Here is a 16,278-nt window from a genome sequence, read left to right on the forward strand (position 1 = left end):
GATACGTCAGCTGGAGCTAGACTCCGAGCTGCGCGCGTCCGGTGCTTTTGAACATGCCGGAGGAAGCCTATCATCTCCTTCTCATTCACCTGCCTTTGATGTGAGTAAAAACATTTCGCTAGTGCCAACCTTCACTGAGACTGAGGTGGATGCCTATTTTAGCGCATTTGAGCGCATTGCTACAGCGTTGCGGTGGCCGGCTGAAGTTTGGGCTCTGATGGTAACGTGCAAATTATTTGGAAAAGCTCAGGGAGCAGTTGCGGCTCTTACGTTGGAGGACAGTCTAGATTACGCCTTGGTGAAGGTTGCCATTCTCAGAGTATACGAATTCGTTCCCGAAGCTTACAGACAAAGTTTAGACACCTTAGGAAGGATCCTAACAAAACTCATGTGGAGTTTGCCAGAGTAAAAGGGATGTGGTTTGCTAAGTGGATTGCCTCAGGTAAAGCTACGGATTATTCTTCTCTGAGGGAATTGATCATGTTGGAGGAGTTTAAGAAGTGTTTGCCTGATCGCATTGCTGAGTATGTGTATGAACAAAGGGTAAACTCTCTCTCTGCTGCCGCTGTGTTAGCTCATGAGTATGTGCTGACGCATAAAACTGTTTTCCCCTGCCTCTACTGAGAGATCCCGCCATGTGTCAGCCGCACCATTTACTCAGCCAGCAAATGTGTGTAACGTGAACAGAGAAGAGAGAGAGTGTTTCTATTGTCATCAACCTGGACATGTAATCGCCAACTGTGCAGCTCTGAAGCGTAAGGAACAGCAGCAGAATATGTCCCCGCCTAAAGGCATTGGCCTGGTTACACACGCACGCGCACAGGCAAGTAAACGTGACCCTGACGTCTCATTATCTGAGCCTGTGATTGAGCCTGTGCTTTCAGATGAAGCTATGTCCGAGGAGAAGCCAGAAATTGTGGCTCCCCCTCCTCCTCGTGAGGATGTCGCGAGATCGGCGCAACACGCCGGCTCAGACAAGCCTCTAGACTTCTCGACGCTCCCGGTAACCCGAGAGCGTCAGCTAGTTTATCGAATCCTGGTGTTGGTGTTAGCTCTACAACATGTTAAGATTCATGTTGGACCCAGCCTTTGGCCAATTGTGGTGTTTAGCTGTTATGATCCCTTCATATTCTGCCCTGGCGTAACCAAGCACAATCACCGTCTCCTGCAATGGGCTCTGATTGTGCGGGATTACAACATTAGACACCCGTCATTAAAGGGCTCAGAGAATGTGTTGGCCGATGCTTTGTCCAGGTTGAGTTTGTGATGTTAGAATGTGTGTTATTAGGAGTTCGTTAGTGTGTTTAGGTTAATAAAACCATAAGTTTGTGTTTTAAGGGAGGGGGTGTTACGGCTGTTGTTTCTGCCTGCTCGGTAACCTGTCTGGGATTGTCTGCAGCTGTGTGTGTGATTATGTAAATGAGCTGTGTGGTTGCCCCAACGTCATTGGCTGGACGTTCTCCAATCCCTGTGCAAGCCCAGCGCACACCTGCTGGAGAGGACTACAAGGCCTGGGAACAATTATCACTCAGGAGGCTCTGCTGCGATCAGACGACTCATACCTTTTGCTCTTGTGTCATGGACACTACAGATTGTGTTTGGTGTGACATATGTGTTTAGTGACGAGTGTCAACATATGTGCTTAATGTCTAGTGACGATGTATGTGCTTAGTGTCGATTGACGATATATCTGTCGAGTGACAACTTGTGCTTAGTGACGAGTGTCGAGAGATGTGCTTAGTGTTGAGTGTGAATATGTGTTTAGTGACGAGTGTCAACATATGTGCTTAATGTATAGTGACGATGTATGTGCTTAGTGTCGAGTGACAATATATGTGTCGAGTGACAACTTGTGCTTAGTGACGAGTGTCGAGAGATGTGCTTAGTGTTGAGTGTGGATATATGTGTTTAGCGTAGGGTGCTTAGTTTCCTCCTTCAGCTGTGTTTTCTTACAGCTTCCTTTCTTTAGACTGTACCACTTTGACGGTGAGGGTTATTTTGGTTATTAGCTATATTTCTTTGTATTTAAGTAGACTCCTTTTTTAGAGTCCTCCTTTTGTTAGGTTGGTTATCAACCTGTGCCCTTTTGGCCCTTTTGTTTGTTCAGGCTGCACGCCTTCCATTTTGTTACACCCTGTTCTGTAATAAAACTATTTATAATTATTACCAATTACATACTGGTGTGTGTTGCATTCCTCTTCACCTAGTTGGGACGTAACTACATGGGGGCTCGTCCGGGATATTAACTACTTTCCTGGGGTTATAAGTGGTTTTGTACAGCTAAAAACAATTTGGTAAGGTTGTGTGCAGTTTTAACTGAGTATGGCAACTTTTGATTTGGAGTCGTTTTTGGTCTGTCCTTCTCATGAGCAGTTAGTTCAGTGTCGTAGAGACGACTTATATGAGATTGCGCAACATTTCGGTCTCACAGTGGCAAAACAGTTAGGAAAAAAAGAATTAAAGGCTCTGGTGGTGGATGAGTTGGTGGAAAGGGGTTTTTCTGGTGCCGCCTGTACAAACTGAGTTCGTTGCGTTCAATGTCCTGTCTGAAGCTGGGAGACAACAGAAGTCTGTGACACAGATGTAATAAAGCAGCGACTGTATTCGCCATGACACAGACAGTCTGTGGTTTGTACTTGTTTAACTTTTATCTAGTTTCTGAACAGATATGAGGAGCTGTGAGCTCTGAGTGCTAACGGCTAACGGCTGATGTTGGTTTTCTGTGTTTCACATTGAAGATGACGTCACGGCTCCGCCTACACTGCGTTACTATAGTTACTGCCCCAGCTACTAAACTGTAATGGAAACACAGCATAAAGTGATCCTGGCCTACCAAGGCCTAACTATAAGCCTACCGTACTAAGCCGTGCGAGGCCCTGTAGTGGAAATGCGCCATTAATGAGCTTGGTAAATTAAAAATAAATCTATATTTATTCTGACTTTTCTACATCCAACTCACAGGTTTATCATTGCTTTGAGAAAAAAGATTATAATTGAACCCCCTTTTAGAAGTGAAGTTATATGATCATTGTTCTGGGAATGTCATTTTCGAGCCTGAGACCTGAAAAACAAGGCTCAGGGCTAAACAGGTTACAGTCTTTTTTTTAAATGTATTTTCTTTAAGCCATAATTACATTTATTAGAAGAAACGACAACACACGATTAGAGTGTGCGACAACTCTTTTATAAAATAACTGAGTGTGTATTTTTATTGCATGGACTGGGTCAAATTCTGCACCTTTTATTTTAATCATGGCTGTGTGAAAGTGTTCACATTTTCATTTAATTACCAATACTCTGCGATATTTTGTATAAGATTCAACATCAGGGAGTTTATATCTAAATGCTCAGAATAGACCCCGAACGTTGGGTGGTGTTTTAAACACATTTGATTATCAGATCATTTTCAGTGCAGCTGTATGGCCATGTTGAGGCTGAACTAATCACAAATCACAGTAGAACATCGGAAACCAATTTGGATTGTTGTTCGCAATTTTAGTAATTATTGTCTTGAAATGGATCCAAAATGTTTAAATCAGTAACTGTTTTTTTAAATGTTACAATATTTTTGTTTTGTTTTCAGTACAGATCAGTCCTAGTCTTGTTTTCCTCTCTTTTTCTTTAATGATATGGGTTTTGGTGTTGAACTTGTTTGAGAAGCACTGGCAGGCATCTGCCTGACTTCATTAGGCGACCAGATAAAGATTCCTTAATAATTCTTCTCTAAGATAATCACTCGTCGCCCTCTCACCCATATTCAGAAGAAAGATTAGAGTGCCTTATCAATATTGACTCTGCCTGGGTTATATCATTCAAAAGATGTAGCCGTGGCACAAGATAATAACTGGTTGCAACAAACAACATGTCACACTGACTACTTTGAATGTGCATGATTTACTGTGCTCACTTCCTACTTCCTCTGAATGTAAACCAGAGACACTGAGAAGATGCGGTGGGAAGATACGCTGCACTGATTTTCAGATACATTGTATTCTAAATGTTGAACAGCCTTAGACCTGAAATCAACCATTTTGTCCATCTCCTCTACAATCTGACTGATGTCAGCTCAGTAAAACATGACTTGTGGAATTCTGCATATTCTGCCTGTTTGAAAACGAGGACCTTTAAGTCATCGCTTTGAAATGGAGTTGAAAGCAACACAAAGGAGTTGGCTTTAGTCTTAGAAAAGTTGTTGTGAAGTATTCACCGTCAAATTAAATGCACACACACTAGATTGTTCACAGATTAAACAGTTCTACTTTGTTCATACTGTTAATCGCACACAAACAAACACCCACTCGCACACACACTCCTTTCCTATCTCCATGTAACTGCACTTGGTGGGGTTACATCAAGCTCCCAGAAGGTGGGCCAAGCGTTGAAGCAAATATCAACAGTGGCCAAACGGTGTACTAAACTTCTGTGTCAGTCAATCGTCGTCATTGGTCCCTTAAAGACTTTTCCCATTTACTTCCATCGGGAGAAAGACATCTGTAAATCAGTGTCATGGTTTTGTTTGGTAAGCCAACTTCACAGTCTTGCCATTTTGAATAGCCTTTTAACTTTGAATAATTATTAAAATGCTCTGATAGCTGATTCCAGGGATATTTTGCCTCTCACTAAGTCGAGCCAGACATGACATAATGGATTGGAGGCAGGGCTTAAGGAGAACACTAGTGTGCATGCTCTATGGCCCAATGGATGCGTTAGTTCGCTGGGAGAACCAGGTGCCATTTGTTCTGGAGTTAGATCACTTTGGCTTCATTCTCCACTGAGCAACTTTCATAGGACTGAATGGGGCCCCGCCTCCAACGCTGTATCTAGTTCTCATTATACCTCCATGGGTTACACACACATAACATGTTCATAAAGTCTTAAGAGGTTTGCTACTTGTAAAACACAGTACTGTTGTGCACCAAGGTGCAGAGCCTCACACACATGGAGAGGTGACTCATTTCATGTCATTCAGAGCCTTCAGGCTATTCAAAACAGTAAGAATATAGTTGATGACACATGACATCATCTGGATTCGTTCACTATTATATTGAATTGGCATGGAGAATTGTGAGATTTCACTAAACATTGACTACTTGTGTTGATTTCATTTGTGAAGATATTCTACCTCAGTGTGCTTTTTATTTAAACCAGAAAATATAAAATTCCGGTCACCCATCCCCCTATGTTCTGAGGGTTCAGTGTGGAAGATCTTTATGAGTATGATATAAAACATTAGTATGAATGCACAGTGTTCTTACATTTTTACCTGAGTGTTTTTTTTTCTTAATGACTTTTAAAGGGAACATGTGATTGGGTTGAGTGAGTGTGAATTAGCAGTATTTCTGGGTTTTACAGGTTGCTTTTTAAAATGCTCATGCTTTCCTCCTCTTCTCTCTGCCAGACTACTGCGCCAGTAAGTTTGCAGCAGTAGGTTTTGCGGAGTCCGTGGGTCTGGAGCTGTTGGCACTGGGAAAGATGGCGTGAAGACAACCATTGTGTGCCCATACTTCATCAACACAGGAATGTTCGATGGATGTCAAACTAAGTAGGTCTCTTTAACAGGATTTCTTTTTTTGTCTGTTCATTTAATGTCTACAGACCTGCCAGGGGTTTATAACAGCAAGGACTTTGGCCATATTAGCTATTATTTGTTCAGGTGCCCGGGAGTAGCCTACATCAATTGTTAGTGAGTAGATACTATGCTTGCACTCGCCTCCCGCTTACTTTCTTCTGCTGATTTTCCTATTGTTCTTATCTGAAAACTTGAGCAGCGGCTCCGGGACATTTATTGATCACTGGGACTGTTATTCTTTGAAGATGGACAGAGGACTCTGTCATATTTTAAAATGTTAACAACAACCTCAGTCCTGCAGTAGCATGGCCTACCTACAGCTAAAGCCTAGACTACGTGCTACTTAGCTAAAGCTAGTTAGCAACAAAAGGCCTCTCCATCTCTACTGATGACTTCCATAAACTTCTTCTGAAGATTGCTGTGTTGGAAACTAAAATGGACCGGTTGGAAGTTAAAGGCCCCATGTTTTAGCCATTTCTACTGATCATAATTCCATTGTTGAGGTCTAGGCAAGGCAAGGCAAGGCAAGTTTATTTATATAGCACTTTTCAACACAAGGCAATTCAAAGTGCTTACAAAAAATGAAAGAGATTAAAAAATGGCATTTAAAATCAGTCATTAAAAAGAAAAGCTAATAAAATAAACATTAAAAGAAAAAATACATGGCAGTCAATTAAACATTAAAAGAAAAAAGTACATGGATAAAGTTACAGTGCAGTCTAAGATATGAATAGTTCAATTAAAAGCAGCGACAAAAAGAAAAGTCTTCAGTCCTGGATTTAAAAGTAGTCAGAGTTGCAGCGGACCTGCAGGTTTCTGGGAGTTTGTTCCAGATATTTGGAGCATAATAACTGAACGCTGCTTTACCATGTTTAGTTCTGACTCTGGGGACAGAAAGCTGACCAGTCCCTGAAGACCTGAGAGATCTGGATGGTTCATAATTTAGCAGGAGGTCAGAAATGTATTTTGGGCCTAAACCATTCAGTGCCTTATAAACCAGCAGCAGTATTTAGAAATCTATTCTTTGACACACAGGAAGCCAGTGTAAAGACTTCAGAACAGGAGTGATGTGATCCACTTTCTTAGTGTTAGTGAGGACTCGAGCAGTCGGCGTTCTGAATCAGCTGCAGCTTCCTAATAGATTTTTTAGTGAGACCTGTGAAGACACCATTACAGTAGTCCAGTCTACTGAAGATAAAAGCATGGACAAGTTTTTCCAAATCCTGCTGTGACATTAGTCTTTTAATCCTAGATATGTTCTTTAGGTGATAGTAGGCTGATTAAGTAACTGTTTTAATGTGACTGTTGAAACTCAGGTCAGAGTCCATGACTACACCTAGATTTCTGGCTTTATCTGTTGTTTTGAACATTGCACACTGAAGCTCAGTGCTAACTTTTATACGTTCTGCCTTGGCTCCAAAAACCATTACCTCAGTTTTATCTTTGTTTAATTGGAGAAAGTTCTGACACATCCAGTCATTGATTTGTTCAATGCACTTACTCAGTGTTTGAATTGGAGCATAGAATAGATTTACATTGTTCAATATTCCCAAATCACATTGGTTTCTCATACAGCATCTCTGTATAATATGTGTATTCACTCTCTGTCCTACACGCCTTGTTTGAGCTCCTGCCCCCCCCCCCCCTCCCTATGAGCCCAGTGTGCTCTGATTGGTCAGCTCACCGCCTCTGTTCTGATTAGTCAACCATCAGAGAGGCTCCCCCCTGTCTAACAGAGTGCTTTCCCAGGTTGCAGTCGAATAGTCCAAAAGTCAGCTCCCTATCGTCTATCCCTATCATCTATTCCTTGACCTCTGAGTGAAACGTCACGGTGTTAAGGGATAGTGGATAGGAGAATTCAAAAGGATTTAGGAGAAGAGACTGCGGTGCTTTGAGAATCCGACTGCACTTGCACTATCCGACAGTTTTCTATACAGCGGAATACAACATGGATGTAGGCTATAATAAGAACAGACAGAGAAACATATTTTTCATGACCAAAGTTGGAATTGAAATAAAAAAGGAAAGTGAAACTTATGCTCGTCACCCTCTCCCTCCGGTCCACATTAATACAAAATGATCCCAATACGTATTTGTTATCAATGCACACATCCCACATAGTGCCATGGCCACCCTTGTTGTTAATTCAGTGTACTAGCCTTTAACCTTGATCTAATGACTCACACAAATGGACGCATGGACAAGAAGAGCGACGAGCCTCAGGCCTCTCCGGGGACACTTTACCTGGCAGACATTGGACTGACGGTGCCTTTCTTTTTTCACCCCCCCCACACCCCCCCCCCCCCCCACACACACACAAACACACACACACACACACACACACACACACACACACACACACACACACCACACACACACACACACACACTTAGAAGTCCTGGGGTCAGGTTTTGAATGTGCTCGTGTAACCGGTGTGGTTAAGCGGTCTCTGCGTTAATGGACGAGACCCGAGCCAGCGTAGAGTTGAGACGATCTCCTCTGTTTAATTACTGACAACAGATATAAAACGATCAGTTTTACATGAACTTCCCTCACAGTGACTCCTCTCACGTGGAACGTTTACAAAAAGGGCAGAGGAAACGTGAGGGACACGATATATAGAAGTCCTCACAACAATAAACTCCTGAGCACAGCGACCACACTTCAGAGGTTCCGCCCACTGATCTCCGACCTTGCCAGGTAACACAGAATAAAATAATATAAAACACAGAATTTGTGTGATTATACAAAATTAAATTAAATAAACCCCACTGCATATTTACATCTGTTACACTTGCAGACTATAGTGTCCATCTGTATTTCTGTCTCTCTGCATTCCCCCATCAAACAGCCCCTGAAGGCACCAGGACACATGCTTTCACTTCCTACTTCTCACACACTTTTAAAACAGCATCTAAAAAAGGACCTGCTCAAAGGATCAACATTTTGTGGTATCCATTTATTGCTGTATTATTTTGTCTAAATCCTTTTTCTTGTTTTCACCAGGTGGCCAACGCTGCTTGCCAATCCTGGATCCAAACTATGTAGCCAAGAAGATCATCACGGCTGTGCTCACAGACCAGGTGTTCCTGCTCCTGCCCAGGACCATGTACCTCATCACTGCTCTCAAGACGTGAGTGTCTACCTTTTTTACTTCCCTTCACTGAAACCCTTTCTCCATACACCTTTCACTGTACATATCTACAGAGTCAATAGCGGACCTAAAGTGTGTTCAGCAATTCGACTTTCTTTTAGTCTCCTGACCTTTATGCTAAGCCTTGAAGTGAACCGCCTGTTAATCTCACTCGGCCATGCTCATACAAATGTAGACTTATTTCAGAAAGGATGCTAACATGTCTAACGTGGCTGCACCACATTACTGTTGTCAGATTGTAAAAGCTTTTAAAGAGGCCCCTATTATACTTTTTGGGTGTTTTCCCTTTCCTGTAGTGTGTTCTATAGGTTTTAGTGCATGTAAATGGTCTGCAGAGGCTATAATTACTTTGTTCACTCCAGGGAATTTCTCTCCTACACTTGCCCCCCTTGCCCTAAAACGCCTCCATTGGACTCCTTTGTTTACTTCCCGAACATAATGACATCACTATGTCACACGTGTGCTCCTATTGGTTGGCGCTCCTAAACATTGTATGTGATAGGCTATGGGGCGGGACATCTCTAAGCAGTTGACCAATCACAACAGAGCCGGCCAGCTAACCAATCAGAGCAGACTGGGCTCTGGTTTCAGACAGAGGGTGAAAAGAGGCGCTGCAGCACAGTCAATATAAGAAAAATAAAGGGTTTTTTTGAACGTTTAAAGCTCTGAGACATGTCACAGTAGAGGCCCTCTTAATACAAATATGAACCTGAAAAGTAGCATAATAGGGCCCCTTTTTTAGGATTTTCGGATGTGTGAAGTCTTAATAACAGGAATAGGTTTGGTGCCTACATTTCCCATAACGCAGCAGTAGTGTGAATGACTCCCATCACTTGACCCAGGTGATAAAAGATGAGCATTGTCTTGATCCATCACTGGTCTTTCTGCAGTCTTCTGTCCTTTCTCGGGTCCATTTGTCTCAGAACGGAGCTATTATTTAATATTTATAAATGATTCTCATTAGAAAGATGTTCCTCTCTGGAACACGGCTCACACAAATGGAGATAGCGCTTTTCCTGTCCCCTCTGCTGGTTTTACATAAAAGCCTTTGTATTCCGTCTTTAATAACGCGTTGTTGTATTATCCAGCCTTGCCTCTGCTCCGTCTTCGGAGATAAAAGAGTAATTGTTAGTCATCGAGAAGCTGCTAACACAAATATTTTTTTACAAGGGATGCAACGCCAAATTTACTTGCCGACCCCTGCCCTTTCCCTCTGCACAAAGATGTGTCTGCAGCACATAGAAAATCTGGGCACATACCATAATTGATCATCCCTTTAAGTGCTTTAAGAGAATCCATTGAAACAGCGAACACAGAGCTAGGGAGTGTGTCACTTTATTGTTGGAATAATTACATGAAATGGAACCACATTATATATAAATGCCTATGGATTGAGGTCAATACTGAACATTTCCCACTACTGTACATGATTAATATATTTAACATATATGATCTTGATCTTCTTTTAGGAGTTTCTTACGTTGGTTTAATATCCATACCCCACTCCTCACCTGAACTAAAGTGAGAGCTAACAGATATTTCCTTTGTTTCTCCGCAGCATCCTCCCTGTGAAGCAGGGCATCATGCTGGGCCAATACCTGGGAGCCTTCAGCCTCATGGACCACTTCAAGGGACATGCCATCAAAAAGCAGGAGTGACCGAGGGGAGAGGATGATATGAAGCTAAGAGACACGGAAACATTACAGGCATTAAAGCCAATTGAATCTTAATGGTCCCAGTGTATGAGGTAATAGAGGTGAGGGCAGAACATAATGCTGGTCCTCTCATTTCAATCAAACAGTGTATCTCACTGTATAATCCAGTTTTTAAGCTCTCATATCCTTAACGTACTTGTTTTATATGTATAGATAATTAGTGAAATTAAAATGTAATCTTATTAACAGTTTGTATTTGATTAGTGCTCATAAGTTTCAGGCAGCCAGTGTCCTTATACAACTCCTAGACATGTAACAGCAAGTCATAAAGACAGGAAACATGGGTCCAAAGTCAAGTGTGATGTTTTCTAAAATTCCCTTACCTGCTGTGTACGTGGTGCCAAAGTTCAGCTCCAGCTCAGGTGGAAACAACACAGATTGTTTCTTCTTCTGCTGTCAGAGAAGCAAGTCAGTGTACTAATGACTACAAAGTACACTGCTCTAATAATTGTAGACAGGGCTCATTATCTCTTACAATTCTAAGAAATACGCATAAATACAAAAATGTATTAAATGCAACCTCTATCACTATGTGTACAGAAGAAGTGACATCTAAAGTTTAAGTGTACAAATATCAATATGCACTTACTACGCAGACATTTCATCTGGTATAATGCCATATGAGCGCATTTGTGAAAGTTTAGAGTTTAAATGTTAATCTGGCTCAGCATTTGCAGTCTAAATAATTTCACCTTATAAAGCATTTGCTCTACTCAGGAACAGCGGACCCTGCCTCATGGTTTAAAAGTGATACCCTTGATATATCTTCACCTTGTAAAAAGGGGACACATCTTCAACTCCTTTATTCCTTTATTCCTTTATTCGCAAACAACAAATGTACTGACTGTTCAAGCGTTAGCTGCAATTAGCTAGCAGCGCATTAGCATGCTACAGCTAGCTGCAGAGTTCAAGCCCCCTCTGCTTTTCTTCTTCTTTCCATGTATTCATGAAAGCCTGGTGAGCACAGAATGTGAACACACTGTCAAACCACTAACCTTGCTAGTCCTTCATATACATATATAACTATATACAGTATGTAACATGGTGTGTGTGTGTGTGGTCAGGAAGTGTGTGTTGCCTTGCCTTATTGCCACATTAATGGGCCTATCATTACAAGTATATTGTAAAGATTATAACACTTATATGTATCATGAATAACCGTTGTGTTAATCAAACAATCTGTCATATTTAATATGTAACAGTAGTTGATGCTTTTATATCGAACAACCTGTGTAAAGTCATCCTAGCTGCTGATGATATTGAAGTTATTTAAATGAAGAATGCACCTGTTGCCTTAATCATGCTAACAGTGAAGGACATGTCAGGAAGCCAAAGAGATGCGTTAAAAAGGTTTGAAGTCAGAACCATCTCTCAGTTTGAGTGTTTTGTGAATTATTATCAATAAATAACTACGTTGTATCTCTGTTTCAAGTCTCCTGTTCAGCGTTATACTTCCCATAGTTCCAGCATATTACACATGGCAAGCGTTAACAGAATGCTTCTGTGATTGTTATTGATTAGTCATTGAATTTTACCATTTCATAGCCCTAGGCTTAAGCCCATGAAATATAACATTTTACTCAAGTTTTAAGTGTATTTTAACTTGTTAATCGCACTGGGAATATATTAAAGTCTGAGAAACATCTCTGAGTCTATGGTAATGCAACGAAAAACAAAAAAAACTAATTGTAAATAAATCCTGAAATCTAGTATATATTATTATTATTATTATTATTATTAATCTAGTATTGTGTGTGTTATATGTATGTATATATATATATATATATATATATATATATACATATACATACATACATATACATACATATATACTGTACATACATATATACATACATATATATATATATATATATATATATATATATATATACACAGTTGCAATAAGATTCTTAGTGCAATAAGAAGCTACAGGAACGTTAATCTACGTCGGTAATATTAACTTATTTAATACAAGATTTACATCATACAGCCCATGTAGTATAATATTTTACAAATGATGAATTACAGCAAACATGTGCAATATATCCATTATTACAGCTCCGTGAGCTGGCAGTAAGGCGATATGGGTCTGTTCTTATTGTGCATCCATGGGTAAAGGTAAAACGCATGTAGTCTGAGAAACATCTCTGAGTCTATGGTAATGCAACGAAAAACAAAAAAAACTAATTGTAAATAAATCCTGAAATCTAGTATATATTATTATTATTATTATTATTATTAATCTAGTATTGTGTGTGTTATATGTATATATATATATATATATATATATATACATATACATATATACATACATACATACATATACATATATATATTAGGGCTGTCAGTCGATTAAAATAGTTAATCGCACATTTTTGATCTGTTTTAAATGTACCTTAGAGGAATATTTTTCAAGTTTTTAATACTCTTATCAACATATGAGTGGACAAATATGCTTTATGCTAATGTTTATTATCATTTGAACAAATTATCCAACGAGTTACAGACCACTCTTTCCCCATGTAAGTCAATGGGAAAAAGTGTTTCCGGGCCCAGCAACCTAAAGGAAGTGTAGTACCGCCGTTTGGCCAGCACGAATATTCTCATCAGACTCCGGCGCACTTCCTGGGGGCTTGGTTGATGTTGATACCTGTTAAGGCCCTATCCCAAATCACTCCCTCGACCCTACCCCTCCGTGAAGGAGTGAACTCCGTCTGTAGGCACACTCGCAGCTGAATGAAGTTCCCTCCATTAAGGGTTAAGGGTATAAATACAGCGGCAAGCTTTGGGACGGCCTCCCCTCTCTCCGGCAGAAACAGGAAATGCCGTAACTGTATGTAACAACGGTTTCAAATCAGCATCTCTTAGACAAAAAATGTAAATGAATAACTCAAATAAAACTCCAAACATCTTTCATTGTGTTACTTTTTTGTAAAGCTCTTTTAGTTTTAAACCTGATGTTTATAAGCTTCTTAGTTTTTGCAACATTCTGTAAATATACACAACTTTATAATAAAATGCACACATTTACCTTTTTCTTGACTAAACACAGGTATGATCATAAGTTAAAAACATATGAGGTTGTTAACATCGCAGTTTATCAGTGGATGTTTGCTGGAACTACTTGTAAACAGCGTGTTTCCTGACGGACACACACAGCGTTGAGACCGGTCAGGTAGAGACCGGTCTCAAATCAGCACCGCTGCAGACTCGCTGTTTGAGGGCTCGATAGCCCACTCCCCCTCCACACCGCTCCACACTCGTTGGTTTGGAACAGCACTTAATATGGCGGACCCTCCGCGCGAATGCGCAAACGGAGGGGTAGGGTGTAGGGGGCGGTTTGGGATTGGGCCTCAATTGTGCCTTCATAGAGTGGCGAGGTCCCTCCCCTTCCGGTGGACCTCCATGGGACCTTATTTATTTACTTATTTTAGTTATTATGAATTGAAGTCAATGGAGAGAGAAAGATTATCTTTCAATCCCGTTTGAATTGTGCCACGAATTACACATATGATGTTTGTCAATTTAAAAGATAAAAAAAAAACTGGTATGATAACAACCTGGTACTAAGCACACAGGCATCTTGTTAAAGTTATCTTATCTTAGCTATCTCTTATATTTAGCGGAGGAAAACAATTGTGACATCACTTACGCGACTCTGGGATTTGTAGTCTTTCTAGTTGCGTATGTGAGCTATCTAGTTTTACGAAAAACTGTGATTTTTTTTTACATGCAAATAATTTTTTGAGATTGACAAACATCATATTTTGTAATTCGTGCCACAATTCAAACGGGATCGAAAGATACGTTTTCTCTCTCCATTGACTTCAATACATAATTTTTCGGAAATAAGGTCCCATAGACCGGAAGTAGATGGGCGTGACTTTGCCACTTTATTGTGGGGAGGGGCTAACCAGTGTTGCCACCTTGGCGACTTTGTCGTTAAATTTGGCGGCTTTCCAAACCCTCCGGCTACTTATTTTTGTCAAAAGCGACTAACGACTAATCTAACGACTTGTAATGGTGTTATTAGGGACTTTTCTGGTGTTCAGCAGTTAACGAGCCGCGGGTGCTGCCGTGAGCCCCTCTGCCCTCCCATAGTACTCACAGGCCGTTTCTCAATCGCGAGGATATTGGCTTCCAAGTCAATATTTCAAGGATGCTACGTCATCAAGTGGAGCAGCAGGACCGTTCCAATGTCCAGCATACTTGGAATTCCACCGAGGCCGCGTCCTTGGTTTGGGGAAAATGTCGAGGCTGCACATGGGTAGACTTCGCGTCCTTCAAATCCCCACAATGCTTTGCGCACGGACCAATTTCCCCAAATCTGTGGCAGAAAATGTAAGGCGGGGGGGCCTCTCATATGACGCACACCTGCACACTTGCTAGCCTGTTCCACTCTTCGTTTTCAGAATGCCAGGAAGGATTCTTGCCTAGCTTCTGAAGCAAGCAAGCATAGCAAGCATACTCGCGATTGAGAAACGGCCACAGGCGCTAGTTGCCTCCCGCAGCAGCTCAGGCACAGCTGCAGTCAGAGCAGAGAGGAGACAGGCAGCCACACCCACATCCCGCGTCGAGACTGTAAATGAATTGCGCATGCGGCAAGCCGTCCTGGTTTTTAGCGGGATTTAAGTGTAAAATGTAAATAGATACTCTTGCTTATCTTTCTTACAGTGCAGACGCTTTTCTGCTTGCTCTTGCCTCTGCTTACTTTTTATGCTGATTTTCCTATTCTTATTCTCTGAAAACTTCGAGCAGCGGCTCCTGGACATTAACTTATCACTGGGACAGTTCATCTTCGTAAATAGACGGAGGGTTTCAGCCATATTTCAACATTTTTACGACGACGTCAGTCTTACAATAGCGTGGCCTAGCAACAGCTAAAGCCTGGTAGGCTACTGCTATTTAGCTTAAGCTAGTTGGTAGCAAAATGCCTCCGTTCTCTACAGATGACTTCCAGAAACTTATACAGAAGATGGCTGTGTTGGAAATGAAAATGCAACGGTTGGAAGTTAACGTGGAAGTGAATGGACTATGTCGTGGGAATGACACAACTTTACCAGTGTTGCTAAGTAATGGAGAAGGGTATGCTAACTCACAGCTAGTTAGCAGCTACAAAGATTCCAAGGAACAGGAGGGCTGTGTACCGGGTAATAAATCTACAAGTGGTAGTCCTCCCTGGAACTCTCTGGGTGCAAAGCCTAAGAGTAAATCACTTCCATGGGATTTGGGAGGACGGATAACAGGCAGAGCCCAGAGCTCCGAAATCTGTGATGCGACCGGCTGGCCTGCATTGTTATCACCCAGGAAGAGCGCCTCTTCAACCCCTATTCATACTAGGAAACAGCCGTGGACAGCTGCTAAAGGGAGAATTACAAACAATCCTCCTAAACCACCAAGTGTGCCAATCCAGAACAGATACGCTCCGCTGACCGAGAACCGGAGATCTGATGACCTGGATAACCTGTCCTCTTCACGCAGCAGGGTAAGGACCAATAGCTACTCTAAAAGTAAAAGGCTAGAGAGAAAGCTAACGACTGGGCCTGAAACTCTGATTGTGGGTGACTCTGCTGTAAGAGATGTAAAGGTCTGTGTAATAAGAACAACACCAAAGTACTCTGTTTTCCCAAGGATGTGGTCTCTGACTTGGCTGAGAAGATCCTGCATATTGGGGCTGAACATCCGACTGTGAAGAATGTGGTACTGCACATTGGAACAAATGATGTTGTGAAACAACAGTCAGAAGTGCTGAAAGAAGACTTTAAATGTTTGTTGGAAACTGCCAGCTCTCTAAATGCAGAGGTGTTCATCAGTGGCCCTCTACCGCCAGTCAGAAGAGG

At 41.4% G+C, this 16,278-nt stretch overlaps 1 pseudogene; it reads left to right on the plus strand.

Moving 5' to 3' along the window:
• Window positions 1-11,865, plus strand: part of LOC117538599 — a 27,343-nt pseudogene extending 15,478 nt beyond the window's left edge.
• The last annotated feature ends 4,413 nt before the right edge of the window (window positions 11,866-16,278 follow it).

The sequence above is a fragment of the Gymnodraco acuticeps genome, unplaced genomic scaffold, assembly GCF_902827175.1.
Source record: "Gymnodraco acuticeps unplaced genomic scaffold, fGymAcu1.1, whole genome shotgun sequence".
NCBI classification, from domain to species: domain Eukaryota; kingdom Metazoa; phylum Chordata; class Actinopteri; order Perciformes; family Bathydraconidae; genus Gymnodraco; species Gymnodraco acuticeps.